Consider the following 14,437-nt stretch of genomic DNA (forward strand, 5'->3'; position numbering starts at 1 on the left):
TGACCAATAAATAAAAATTTACATGCCGATTTACTTGATAACTCAAGCAAGATATTATCATTTGTCTTTGTAAAAGAATTCCAGATATTATTCGATTTTAAATAGGATGCTTATTGCCAAGATATTCTAAACATCAATTTATCAAAGAGTGTTCCTGTCAAAAGAGAGCATTATAATAAAATGTAGAGAATTCATTCCTTGGTTGAGAGTTCGCTTATGGTACAATAAATAAGCATTTACATATCGATATTTTAGATTTCTCTTGCAAAATATTATGTTTTGTTCAAGTATTTCAGATGTGATTCGGTTTGAAAAATGATGTTTATTGCTAAAAGTATATTATTATATATATTAGTTTACCAAAGAGCATCTTTAATAAAGAATAAACTGCTAGATAAAATAAAAAAAAAATCTTAGTATAGTAGAGAATTATATAAGCTATGGTGATAAATAAAATGATGCATTAAATAAAATTCTACATTTTGAAACAAACTATTATTATTTGCCTTTTCACAATTATTTATTGCTTGATGTCAAATATGATGAAACTTTTTTGTAAAGACTGTATAATGCTTTAAATAATAAGAAAAATTTGTAATAATTTACAATCCACAAATTTTCGGCGTACAATAGTTATTCTGATACCAACTTTTCATATCCACAGAAAAAAAAAATTATATTTTGTTCAGCAAAATGTCGGTAGGTCCCCAAATTATATGGAAGGTTGGCATAATCAAGAAAAATAAATCTTTTAAATATCTAGAAATCCATGTTGAAGACCAATTCAACAGGTTTAAACATATAGAAAAGCAATGAGAAAAGTCCATAAAAATGCATCAAGGATTTATATTTTTTAATTGAGATAAACGACTTCCCCAGGATTACGTAATTTATAGAAAGGTTTCTGCTATGTTTATTGTAACTATACAGTATAATGCAACAAAAACGTTTATGAGTTTTAATAGAAAAAGAGTTATTTGCTAATTTTGAAAAAATTTGATTTTTTAAATTTGCTGATTTTAAGATTTTGGAAAAAATACGCAGGGAAATTTTAAGTTTAAAATATCAAAGTGAAAATTTGATTAACCCTCAAAATATCTAAGTTCATTTATTCATACAAAACTATGCTTTGCAAAACAGTTTATTAAAGCATTATCAAAACCAGAACATCTTAGATGCATTTATTAACATTTCTTTTATTTATCCCAATGCAAGGATATTTTCTAAAGGAAAGGTTTTTTATCAGAAAAATGATGAACAGAAAATTTGAGCTGAAAGTAGAAATTTGAAACACACACTAGCGAGTGAATACCTGGAAACTAAAGAAACTCGAACTACAAATCTATTATCGAAGAGATGTTAGCCATTTTCAGGATAATAGGGTGATAGGTAATATGAGCATACAAGTTCATTTTCTCCATTCTCACCTTGACTATTATTTTGAAGATTTGTTTGCAATCAGATTTCAGCAAGACTTATTGGAAATGTAAAGGTGATATCAGGGAAGATAGAATATCAAGTTGATTTCCAACTATTATTGGATGTTGAAACGTGACGATTGCAGAAGTGAAATAAGAAAGAATATACGACAGAAAGAGAGAACACTATTATAAGGATTCTTAAACTTTTTTTATAAACTTATTTATTTTTAAAATCGTCTTAAAGCTGGGGTATAAATGAAAAACATATATTTATGAATAATAGAAATAAAAAATCACAATATTTTGATTTATTTCCTCTAAAAAAAAGAAATAATTTTATGATAAAGAAAAGTAACACGATGAAGGATAAAGATATAATTTTTCAAATTAGTTCTAGAAGTTATATTAAAATTAGTAATCAGAATTAAAACAGTTTGAAAAGAATATATTTTTTTTCAAATGCATGTTTCATACTTGAGATAGCAGCATAATATTTGTTTAATATATTCCTTAGAGTTTTAGGACAAAAGCAAATGTCATCGTATGATGCATGTATTGATCAGAAATGTGAAAGAAAGCAATATATTTATATCTGTAATATTTTATGAAAATTTAGATCTATAGAGGAATAAAACAAACTATTCTATGAAAAGAGAGTAAGTTCTAAATAAGAACCTAAAACAGTCCAGACAAAAATTTGAAAAGAAGAAGTGCAATCATATTGAAGGAAATCTGAAACTGCGTGGGCTTATTTTCAAATCTAATCTTGGGACAGAGAAATGTATTCTAATTTTCTCCTCGTACTCCTTGCTTTGATTTATTATTAAACATTAAATGCCTTTTGAAAAGCAAAGGTCTGACAGTAGTGCTGCTCTCTTTAAATTTCTTTTCACCTGCTTTTTATTCTTTAATGTTTATAATGTCTCGTTTGCAATGATGTGAAATTCTGATTTATCAAATATACATTTTATTTTGTAAATGCTTCTGTTTCTTGTATTGCAACCGATGAGACGTGGTAATAGCTTACACTACACAATAATGCATTTCAGAATAATTCAGGTTTTGCTTTTTTATTAATTAGTTAATAAAAATTAATTGTTAATTTTAGATTTTATTCAAGAAATATTCATTAAAAATGCAATTTCAATTAAAAACTTTATTTCAAAATAATTTTTCTACACTTGCTTTTCTTATTCTTGTTTATAAAGTTTTAAACAATGGTTCTTGAATCGTGAAATATAAGAGAAAATAAATAAATATTTATTTATAAAAATATAGCATAAATAAATTATAAAAGAAGTTAATATTAGTTCTAGATAATTTTCAACTTAACTACACAACTAATAGTTTTTTGTGGAACTGTTTTCCATCAAATTTAATATATAGTTATTATATTGATAGAATTTAAGCCACAAGATCAGTAATTAAGAAATAATATTCTTAATATATTAATTTAGAAATAATATTCACGATTTATTTCAATTTAGGATTTCTTAAAATATGACTTGAGTCTTAAATAAGACATGAAGAATGAATTAAAATGTATTAACTTCTGCAGAAGTTTTTAAAATGCTTCTTTCATACAATACCAATTTTTAACTAAAAAATGTTAAAAAAATCATTTGATTATAATACTTTTTTTAATAATTTGCCCTTAATTTTCTTATTTATTTTTTTATTTTGAACTAGCAAAATATTCTTCCATAATGGAGAAATATTTAAAGCCCCATAAAATATTTATATAATTGCGCTTTGTCAAATTTTTTATTCCATAAAAGCTCATTGTTAGCAAATGTAGGAAAAGGAGACCAGAAATGGAGGAAAACTACTAAACCTAAAAAAAAAAAATGTTCCATCTATGAAGACAGTCTATAAACTCCCAAATTTTATCCTGGATAGAATAAAGAACAACTTTGTGTGTATCTCTAACTTCTACTTCTAGGTGGAAGGAGGAAATATGAATTCGCGGAGAAGAAATTTCCCCTTATGTAAGGAATTTAAGCTTCTCTGTAGGGCGTAACAAAATTGAGAGATTGCTTTATCTCCACTCTGCTGACGGCATGTACTTCTGATGGGAAGTACTGAATAGTAACCATTGACGGCATTTCAACTTTAGTTTCTGTTTATGTTATCTCATTGAAGGAGATTCCAATTTTCCATAGGCGCAGCGGGAGTAATTTCTTGATTTTCTGTGGCAATTTTGTTATCGTTTTCCCTCTATATTGACAGTGCTTAAATGAAAATACTATTGGATTGTTGATGGATTAAATATATGTGGAAGACTGAAGATACATAATTTCAGTTATTCACTGAAAATAATTTTGGAATGATAAAACATATATCCTACTAATTACAAAGATAGTTGAAATAATTTCTTCTAAAAATGAAAAAAAGGAAATAGAAAAAGAATAAACGAAAAAGGAATTTTGGGTTGAATTTTAAATGCAATTCTAATGCATATTTTCATGTGACTTACTCTGGATCCAGTGTTCTATTATCTCTTTACTAGTTTGTTTCTATTGCTTTTTAAGGAAGTGTAAATTATTTTGAAGAAATTCATTTACAGTTATTGATAGATTCTTGGTGATAAAATAATATGATTTAATCGGTTTATTATTTCTATAATAATAATTGAATTTTTGCAGAAATTTTTGATGGGAAAATTTACGTGCTATAAAATATTCATAACACTTTATTGATGATATAAATTTCTATCTTCAGATTGTCAAGTCCTCGATCCATGTTATTAAAATACAATTATTTTTTGGAAGCGATGATGATCCTTTTTTTGTTAATTAAGTTCAAAAGGGACATTATGTTTGATTGAATTACACAAAAGTCGCCTATTGCAAGGCTCTGACAAACTAAAGTTAAATTATGAATAGAATTTAATTAAATTCAGTTATATAATGCTTGAAAGCAAATGCGTTTTGAAAATATTCAAAAGTCACCTCAGGATTTAGATTATACAGATGGCATCTGAGTGAATGTCCCTCTTTAATTTTATACAAATCATCAGGGGGGAGCAGAATTTACTATGTCGTCTTTAACATGTATTACTCTTGGGTATAAGCTGTTTTCCTATGAAATATCAAGTATACTTCTGGAACACACCAACTTTCTTTAATAAAGTGAAACATTCAAATTTTAAATACTGTGTTGGCATAATAAAGTCGAAGTTCATTTTGCTTGTTTTGCAGTTTTTAATATTTTTGTATAACTTATATAACTTGAGTAGAATAATATCGTTTTCTTTTAATATGTATCAAACGTAAACACAGTTTAATTTTGAAATCAGCTGTGTATCATATTTGCTCCGATAGTATTTCGTCACTTTATAATATAAGTAAATGATAGACTCATTTCTTTTTATCAAGTAATTATGATAATATTTTAATTTACTCCCTTGTTTCTGAATAAATGAACATTGTTTATTTCATTCAAAAGTTATAATTTAATTTCTGTGATAAGATAAAAAGTAAAATGCTCTGAAATGTTAATATAAATTCTGCTATTCAGTTGCCAAAATGCAAGTATTGATATCTATTAATGGAGAATTTCTCATTTAAATTGGTACAATTTTCCTTACAAAATGAATTCAATTAGAGAAATATATTAAATCAACTTTTTTTAATAAAAAAAACTAACTAATAAAACTAATAATAATTTTTTAATAAAAAAACACATATAGAAAAAAAGAAAGGGCTCCTCTAAATGTTATACTAAAAGGCTATGAAAGACATGTGTTAGTTGCTTGTATGCTATACATGCATACATAAAAATTATTCTTTAAAATACGTTTTTTAAATAGAATTTACATTTTCCATATGACTCGTTTAGTTTTAATGATGTCTATATTCGCTTCCGACACTGATAAAAGGATTTTTATTTAGAATATTTAACTTCTTTTTATATTTCTACCTCCAGACAAAAAAGAAGTAATACCGGTTTCTATTTTATTATTAGTAAAAGTGTTTTCATTCAGAATATTTGATTTCTTTTCTGAAACTTTATTATGTATTTATATTACCTCATGAATATTTAGCTTTTATTTTTCATTAGCAGAATCTTTTAGCATATAATTTGTTATTAGTCAAATCTATTTTAGTGTAAGAAACTGTTTTTGTATAGTGAGATAGTAAAACGAAGTAGGTTCCTTCAAATGAAAAAAAAAGTTAATTTATGACGAGTTAAAATATTAATGTACCACTGTTTTTCTATGCTATATCAAGCTAATGCTCTTTTGCGCAGAGTGTTTGTAAAAATATAAAGCAATTTTCCTGAAATAGTTTGAATAATTAACAATACTAAATGATAGTTTCTCATTTAAACTAATGACATTTTTTTTTCATTATTGTGATAGGAAGTGTATTAAGATTTAAATCATACAAGAAAATGAACAAAAAAATAATATTTCAAATTTTTATTTAAGCAGTTATTAAAAATTTAATTTCAAGATGGCAAGGTACTTCTACGTTTAAAGTATTTCTATTTACATTTAGGTATTTTTATTTATTTTCTATCAAGGTATTTCTATTTTCACCTAACTATTAAGCTTTTGAAATATTTGTCTGTACATCAATAAAATTTGACAGAAAAGACATAATAAATTTTATCCTATAATTAGTTTTTCTCTGTAATAAAACTGTGGATTTAAATAAAAAATATTATTTTTAAGAAATAAATTAAAAAAGTTTTGAATTGAATAATGTTAAAATAATTGAAAATAAATTGGAGCTTTTAATTCAAAAGAAAACAGTAATTCCGAATTCAAAACAGAAAAAATTATGAGTTAATCAAATCACAAATATAACCGTCATCATTTATTTAATGCATGAGCACACTGTTTGAAGTTGTTTTGCATATTAATTCATTGTTTTAATTTAAATATTTCTAATAATTATGATAAAACTTACTTTATCTAAAAACAAAATAGATTAAAATTGTTAAGAGTTTGTAAGTATTTATATTTAAGTATGTCTAGTGTATTAAAAAAAACTACCACTGTAACTAAATTCCTGTCACAAAATATTTTAATTAAAAAAAAAAAAATGGAAAATTTTCAATTTTCTAACTCTTTTCCCAAACATAATTTTATTTTAAAAATAAATTATTTTATTTAAAAAAAACTTCTTCAGAACAGTAGAAGAAATGTTCATCTATTATTTCAATGTTTCATCAACAATTATTTCTCTCTACAGTACTAAAATTCTTTCATCGTTTGAAAAATAACTCAAACAAAAACATATCCTGCAATTCTAGTTTCATGAGATGGCAGAGGCATGTTTCTTTTGTTTTTTTCAAAGGGCATTTAGCAAAAGGAAATGTCTTGTTTATCCCTTCTCTCTGGAAAATTACAAGTGAAATTGTTTTATTTGAGGTATAAAATGAAGTGGTAGCACAGCGGGACCTCTTTCCCTATCTCGCAGTGATAGTCGTTTTGATTAAGTACCCACAACCGCAAGAGCATGCTTCTTTCACTTTCCACAACACTAGATATTCAACCACCGGAGGCCATAGAGAGTGTAGGCTATGAAAAAGTAAAGAGGAAATCTTTATCCTAGGTATACATAGTTTAGGAGAAGAGTGGGCGCCAGTCAGGTGGCGCCATCACTCCCGTTTCAACAGATTTAAACATGGACACTCGATTCTGAAAAGGGGAGAGGCACAAATTTTTCATCCATTTTCATTCGTGGTGTCACGTCAGTTTATTTGGTTGGTTTGTTAGCAGTTTAAGTTGGCGTAGCAATGGATATATGTTTTATTTATTTCTCATTTTAATTTGGGAATTTTTTTATTTTAATTAGATTAAATGAAATCCTGGGCATTCTCATTCTCACGTAACTGTGGCTTTCATAAGAGAAGAATGAAATAACATTCTATTAATATATAAGCTGAAAATTGGGGGTGTAGAATTTATTGGTTTTCATTTAATTTCAATATTTTTATTTGAATACGATTAAAATTGAAAATATGAATACTGTAGAACAATAACAAATAGTTAAAATTTGTTATTCAAAGATTAAAATAATTTTTGAATGATTTAAAAATATTTGAAATTTATATCAAGCGTTTATAATCATACATTCATATGCAGGTCAATTAAGAGTACGATGATGAAATTCGTAAATTAATATTAAGAATTCATTTTTTAAATTTTAAGTCAGTTATTTAGTTTGCTAATTTGAAACTAACATCTTCTCTATATGAATTTACTTGAATATTCACTCATTTCATTATAGACTTTAGATTGATATTTATTTTTCCTGTATGATAATAGCAAATGTTCGGTGAGAAAACTCTGTGAAGAAAGATGAAGTTTAAAAAAATTATATTACCATAATTTGGGTGATTTGTTGTTTTGCATTGATTTTTTTTTGTATTTACTGAAAATAGAAATTTATGCTTTTACATAATTGCTAACGTTTCTAGCAAAAAGAAAATAAAAAGGCGAAATAAAAAGAAAGAATTTTCCAAAGCACAAAAATAATATACATTTTTCCTTAGAACAATTCGTTAATCATATCTATGCAATTGTTTAGCTTACTTGTTTATCTATGCAATAGTTTTATATCTGTCTTCTGGTTATCACAGATAAAGTTAGATATATACTAAGTCCCTTTGCTCAAGTGCGGTGTCTCGCATAAAGAACAAGAAAACTTTTATGATTTTGTTCAACGATGTTTGCTTAGTTTCATGTTTTCTGAAAACATAACTTTGCTAATGTTGTATTGATGTTTAACTTTTGACAACAATTGATCTAAGGTTATTGCATTAACAGAATATATCTCCTGAGTTTTAATAGGTATTTAAGAAAGAAATCATATAAGAATGTAGATATATAAAATAAATAAATTATTTTTCTCCTTTATGAATTTTTTTATCGTTTAAAGAATCATCAGAACAATCCTTTCCTTTAAATCCTTCCCGATTTCCATAGATATTTCAATAAAACAGGGACAAATTTGTTAATAAGAATATGATCAATACAATTGAGAAAATAATTTTAAAAATATTAACACTTCAACCATACATAACAAGGCATTATATATCTATAGTAATTGTACATATATATAAAAGGAAGTGTTGAATAATATAGTAATATAATCATTAATAATTTTCATTTCATTTTTAATTTACTAATTTATTTTAAACAAAAATTTTGTCATAAAAATAGACTTCAAAATTATAAGAAAATAATTTATGATCCACCTATTAAATGCAGAGAATAAATTTTAATATAAAAAGTGGAAGTAGTATATACCTGTAAGTCTTAATTCAGGGTTAAATTGATTCAAGCTTTATATAAAGCAACTTTACTTTGACAGCGAATCATCTCCTATAAAGTTTTGATGTATCGTTTAGATATTTGAATTTTTAATTTAAAAAATCTGTTGCCTTTCAGAGTAGTTTTTATTCATATGTTCAGAGTAAATTTTTTGTAGTATTCAGAGTAATTGTTGTTAATATTCAAATTGAAATCAAGTAAAATTGTATTAATGACGAGACGATTTTTCTATAACACACACACACACACACACACACACACACACACACACACACACACACACACACACACACACACACACACACACACACACACACACACACACACACAAGATATATTCCCTAAGTGTATTAGAAAAAAACTACAACGGTTCTACTTTTCTGTTTTTTTTTTGTATGTAATACAATAAAAGACATTTAAGGTGTGAATTTTATGAAAAAAATTAGAATATATAGGTAATATATAACAAGAATTGGAGCTCTCGTTCAAAAAACTGCAAAATGAAAAGAAAAAGAGCTAAATGGGAAAGGAGAACTGACCTAATCCAATATCAATAAATCTGAAAAATACTATGGAATTATAATTCGTTTACCGGAATTTAATTTGTGAATTTACCAGTTCTAAAAGTTCTGTTATTTTTATTAAATTATTCCAAATTAATGGATTTATTGAAATAAGGGCTTTTTGAAACAACTTTTAAATTCTTAGGGGCAAAAATTTCCTATAAATATATTGTGTAAATAAAAAGCTCATACAATGATAAGAATAAATTTTGAAAAGAAAAATGAATTATAATTCTTTGCCGTAATTGGTGAACTGTATTGCTTAAATGAACATATTTGCAGTTTTCTCAGATAATTACTTTAGAAGTTGAAATGAAAATGGTAAATTCTTTGAACATAGAAGAAAAACAGTTTTTGTTTTCCATTACTGCAATTCATCTTTAATAAAACAATACGAGAAAATTTACATCCATTTAATGGTTACTTTGCATTAATTTTGTAAACACAGTTACATTGCTTATTCATAATTTTGTGCTTAAAATTTAAATTAACGAATATTTTTTCAATTTCTAGCAATTCAAATTTCTTCCTCGCTGAGCTTGCTTTTGAATTTAAGCTTAATAGCAAAATTTCTCTGATTGCTTTCAAAATTTTTTTACTCTGAATTCGAATTACTCTGAATCATTATTATTTATGTTAGGTGTGATTCAAGTATTGTAATAACAGGAGTGTGTCTGCAACAATTGAACAAAGCTACTAGAAGTGTGTAGATTGAACCTGAAGTCTGACTTATATACTTATATGTAAGCTTCTATATATCAGTGTAAGAGCTTATACGTAAGTTTCCTGGAGAATAGTCAGAGGAAATTATCCCAAATTTGTGTTTTTCTTGGCAAATAACCAAAAAAGAATACAATTTACAACCGTATAGAAGAGAAAAATTCGTCCTTGAAAATCATATCTGAATCGCAGATTTCAAAATAATTCTGTGTTGAGTTAAAAATCATTATTTTTTTCATGATTCATACTCATTTAGCCATGTGTTGTCCTAACGCATTAGATAACTTGTGAGCTAAATTTTTGTTCTAAATTAATCGATGCTAAGAAGCTGAATTAAATGCGCTGAATCTGATTATAATAGAAAGATGAATAAATTAGAGCCTGCCCTAAGTTCTAATTAAAGTAATTAATCTTATTTAAATTTCACGAGAAAAAAGATGAAAAAAAAAAAAAGGAAATCTGAATTTTGCAAGAGAATGAATATTTGTAGAGGATTGCAATCAAACTTTGAATGTTTTTTGCTGAATGAATATCAGATAATAATTTTAAGAAAGACATTTTCTAAAAATATACTTTTAAATGCGAAATTTTTTATTTAGATGATTTTTTGAAAATTAGATTTTTTTATTCATTTCCATAAGATTTTAAATTTTGAAATAACTATTATTAAATTCAATACTACGTAGTATCATACATATGAAATCATGATGTTTCCAAATTTGTTGTTTAATTTATAATTAAGTCATAAAAATATTAAAATATTTGAGGATTAATAACTGTACAAGATTTCATAACTTTAACACATCAAAAAATTATTAGCACTTAATTAAGTTATTTCATTTCTATGAAATAAAAATATATGAAAAAATTAATTAAACTAAGAAAATAGAATTCTATATTTCAAATGGAAATTTTCAAATTATTTAAAAATTAAAGTAAGCTGCTATCAAAATCAAAATAGGTAATAATTAAAATCAGATATGTTCATGACATTTATAACTTTAACTAGAGAAAAAGTTTACAGTGAAATAGTATGATAAGTCTTTTAACTTATGAGCACTTTTATGAAGGTACTTTTTTGATTTAAGTTTTACTCAAAATTAAAAAAATAATGTTAAGACAGATGTAAAAAAATGAAATAATATCTACATTTTTTTAAATGAAAATCATATAAGTGGTACCCTAATAAAAAAATTGTGCATTGTTTATTAAGTAGATTTTTTTGAAAAATAAATGGTGAATGTGAAAAAAAAGATAGAACAGCTTAAAGAATTTCCTTTTCAATTTTAATTTTAAATGCATATATAGATATATTTTTTGAAATAAAAAAACTCGCCAAATAGAGCTAAAGATTTTTTTAATATTAAGTAATGTTTTTTTGATTAATATGGTATTACAATTTATTGAAATGTAAATTATTTTTACCTGATGAAGCATATAGCCAGCTGTCTTAGCCCAAGATATTGTGCGAAATCTTGAAAATGCTGTTTAATATTTTGAATGCCACGCTTTGTTAGAGAGAATTTGTTTGCATATTTTATGATATTGTTCGATCACAGGAAAATATATATATCAAATTTTCTATCAGGAAAGCAATGTTTAAGTAATTACAGTGAAAAATAAATAAATACTTCCCCTTTTTGCATATGTTAAGAATAATAGTTAAATCAGTATATGAAATCTTTATTTAATCAAATGCTTATGTTGACTGCTTATTGTTTACCGAGAAATTTAGATAATTTGGAAAATATAAATGCTATTTTTTATTCCCCTGAAATTATTATTAATATTATGTTAAAATATCAAGCATAATTCGAATTTGTTTTGTTTAATTTAGAATCAAATTTAGAAATCGTAAAAATATTTCAATAAATTAATTTCCTGATTGAAATATTCCTCATCTTCTATCATTATTGATTATAAGTGAATAACTTTTAAGAATATTTATTCATCTAGGGAATTCATTGTTATACAAAATATTCAATAAAAAGTACAATAGGAAAATTCCATAAATATTTCAAAAATATTTTGAAAAATATTAAATGTTAATTTTGTAGCTTATTTTATCGTGCTATCGTCATTCAAGTGCTGTTTAGTATTTATCTATTAAATACTAAATAGCCCTTGATTGATGATTAACTTATAAAATAATAATTATTATCATATTATATATTAAAATTACTTATTTCTCTTATTAATTTACACAAACGTATTATTAAAATATTAAAAATAAAATTATAATAATATTAAAGCAAATTTTTATTAAAAATTTTGTAATTTTTCTTGATACATATTTAATTCCAATTTTTTTTTGTTACTCAATCTTTTTTGAATAAATCAAATTCTTGTTGCGGTTACATCGTATTATTACTTCTTTTTAAACGAGTGACCTACAAAAGTAGTTACAGGCTCACTAGAAATACAACGTGGATAAAATTAAATATAGATATTACAAACGGAAATATCTTACAAATGCTGTCAAAGCAGAAAACATTTGCTGTAAGATATTGTAATAATTATCTGTCCAATTCTACTTAAGGAAATTAAAATTTCCTAAATGCATCACACATATTTCTCTTTCAGAATCTGTTTCCCCAAAGGATTATGTTTCATGTTTGATTTAGTTTGGCAATCTAATGAAACATTTCATATAAAAATAGACCTTTAAAATAAAGTTAGTTCACGTCGTAAGTGACAAATAGCGGGATTAACTTGCCAAAGTTCTCAAAAAGAGAAAATGTGGAAAATGTATTACATTTAAGGATTTAGCATAATCCCTAGTTTTCTAAAGTTCTTTTAGCTCGAGACTTTGCATTCTTGTTTCAAAACTTTTTTATTGTGATGCAATATTTTTTAGAGTTAATAATTATGAAAGAATAAATGATAAAATAAAATGAAAAAAGTGCAATATTTGAGTTTGCTATATTTGAGTTTATTTTTCATAAATCTCATTGAACAAAACCAAACACAACTGCCATTGACTTTACATTTATGATAATAGAACTTCTTTTTATATAAATTGTTAATGGAAATTCAAAAGGAGTTTACTTTCACAGATATACACATTTTTTTAACTAAATCTATTTCACAAATTTAAATATACTGAATTAAATAACATGCATCACTTTTCTATAATATTTTATGATAGGGTAGCCGTTCTTCGACGACCACTGTTTCCCTGGGAAATGGATGGTTTTTACTTTCTGTTAAATCTCTTATGAGTAATTTAATACCCATGATTATTTCCAAGAAAATATTTCTGAGCATTTAATTATAACAGGCATCCAGACCATGTAAGTTTAACAATACTATTTCTGTTCTGCTCCTTTTGAGACCAAATAAAATCAAGTCACATGACAGAGTACTATTAAAATTGCAGCTTCCAAAATAGTACAACTTTCCAAGTATTATAATTTTATTTTTTATTTTTCATCAGCAAGAACACACACATATAGCTCGTACACAGCATAGAACGTACAAAGCACATTTTGTATTTTTCATTAGGGAAAAATTTAGCTAAATTTATTGTAGTATTCAGAGTAATTGTTGTTAATATTCAAACTGAAATCAAGTAAAATTGTATTAATGACGAGACGATTTTTCTATAACACACACACACACACACACACACACACACACACACACACACACACACACACACACACACACACACACACACACACACACACACACACACACACACACACACACACACACACACACACACACACACACACACACACCTTTATTAATAATAGATATGAGTTACATACATAGTATTTTTAGTGCTTCAGAATTATTTGCTTGTTTTACTTATAAAATATTATTGACATTTCTTTATTTTTATCGATATTATTTGATTTTGAAGGTATAAACATTTAAGATTTTAATTTAAAAAGCTATTTTTTCCAAGAAATTTTGAATAATTATGGAAATTTTCATACATTAGCATTACAATAAAACAACTATCAAAAATATACTGCTAATGTATTAAAATTTTTTTAATGTTTTCTTGTGTAAGCATAATAAATATTTTTCACATTTTTTTAAATTTTTTACAAATTTGAAAATGTTAATACAGGCTTAACCATAAAAAAAGATTCCTTACTTTTATTCGGCCAGCATAAATACAAAGTTTCTCTTCTAAAATAAAACTAAACAAAAATGTACTGCTCACAAAATTCAGGGCTTACTATATATAAATTTGTGAAATAAAGAATAATTTTTTTTTATATTACCTGTTTCGCGTTTTAGTCTTAAGTATTAAAATTAATAGGTTTCCATGAGTTCAAATATTGATTCTATTTGAATAGAGGAATTTTTGAAGTTTTATTGGCAAATGGAAATTGGTGGATAAAATCTACAGAAAGGAAATACATTTATCCACATGGAATAGCACAGAACGGAAAAACCATGCAGACAAATTAAATATCTTAAGATAATTA

The sequence above is a fragment of the Argiope bruennichi genome, chromosome 2 (genome assembly GCF_947563725.1).
Source record: "Argiope bruennichi chromosome 2, qqArgBrue1.1, whole genome shotgun sequence".
NCBI classification, from domain to species: Eukaryota; Metazoa; Arthropoda; class Arachnida; order Araneae; family Araneidae; genus Argiope; species Argiope bruennichi.